Below are 1,582 nucleotides of genomic sequence, written 5' to 3' on the forward strand. Positions count from 1 at the left end.
CTCAATGCAGGAGCTGCCCCCTGGTGGTCAGTGCACTCCCACAGGGGGAGCTCTGCTCAGCCACAAGCCAGGCTGACGGCTGCCAGTACAGTGGTGGTGGTGGGAGCCTCTCCCGCCTCCTCAGCAGTGCTAAGGATGTCCGACTACAGCTTAGGCCTGCTCCCCGCTGGCAAGTGGACATCCCCCGAGGACTCCCAGGCTGCCAGAGGGATGTCTTACTGTCAGCTTAGGCCCGATTCCCAGGAAGCAGGCCTAAGCCAGCAGGTGGACATCCTCCGAGGGGTCCCAGACTGCAAGAGGGCATAGGCCGGGCTGAGGGACCCCCCCCCTCCCCGAGTGCACAAATTTTTGTGCACCGGGCCTCTAGTTTGTAGAATATAATGAACAACATAAACTGATGAACAAAAATAGATACAGAAAAGCATCTAACAAACCGTCAAATCTCTGAGGGAAGGCAGGGGAAGAAGGGTAGGGGGTGGCGGGTAAGAGATCAACCAAAGGACTTGTATGCATGCATATAAGCATAACCAATAAACACAGGCACTAGGGAGGTGAGGACATGTGCTGAGGGGGTGGGAGTGGTTGGGGAGAGGTCAATGGGAGAAAAAGGAGACATATGGAATACTTTAATCAATAAAGAATAAATTTTAAAAAAAGAAGAATCCTTATTGTCTTATAAATAATTATCCAGAATTTAACATTGTAATTGACTCCAACAACTAAAATTCAAACAAAAGCATCTTAAATAGTAGACAATATCTATAACTAACTTTGAATGAGAAAAATACACACATGGAAATACTCTTTAGTAAATACAGTAATTTTGTTCTAGATCCATGGAAAATAAAAAGCCCAATAAAAGAAACAAAAAAAAGGTATTGAATTTTATATTCATTATAATTAGAAATAAATTTTAATAAACTAATTTCACTTAAAACCATTTTTCAAGAAAAATTATTAGTTATTCCAATTTTTCATTTTTGGTTATAGCATTTCTTGTTCTTAAAGCTGTATATTTGATAGCATTATGAGAAAATGTAATAACAAAAATAGTAAATATTAAAGATTTACTCAAAAAAATTACTCTGTCCTATTGATGACACTGAAGACTAATGTTTTGAGTGTTTTTTTTTAAAAACACTTTAAGACAAATATGATAGAAATCTGATTAGAGAAAATGATTTTCAACTCTTCTAACACAAATATATTATATACTTTCTATTCAAATACTCCCATATATCCACACATCCTCCTATATAATAAAGAGGTAATATGCAAGTTAACCCTCATGCCCTCACAAAATGGTTGCCTATGACCAGGCCGGCAGGGGGGTTAGTGAGGGACGACCAAACGATTGAACAAGCAGGCTGCATGGAGCAACCAGGCCGGCAGGAGGGTTAGTGAGGGCCAAACGACTCAGCAGGCTGCATGGGGCAACCAGGCCAGCAGCGGGGCTGTGAGGGGGGACCAGGCCAGCAGGGGAGCAGTTAGGGGCCATCAGGCCAGCAGGGGGAGCAGTTAGGGGTGATCAGGCCGGCACGCAGAGGCAGTTAGGGGCGACCAGGCAGGCAGGCAGGTGAGC

General features: G+C 43.6%; 1 protein-coding gene across 2 annotated transcripts in view; it reads right to left on the reverse strand.

Moving 5' to 3' along the window:
* The window catches only part of NUBPL (nucleotide binding protein-like), a 237,723-nt gene that overhangs the window by 183,513 nt on the left and 52,628 nt on the right, over window positions 1-1,582 (reverse strand). The window lies entirely within an intron of this gene.

Source organism: Myotis brandtii, unplaced genomic scaffold (genome assembly GCF_000412655.1).
Source record: "Myotis brandtii unplaced genomic scaffold, ASM41265v1 scaffold667, whole genome shotgun sequence".
Taxonomy (NCBI): Eukaryota; Metazoa; Chordata; class Mammalia; order Chiroptera; family Vespertilionidae; genus Myotis; species Myotis brandtii.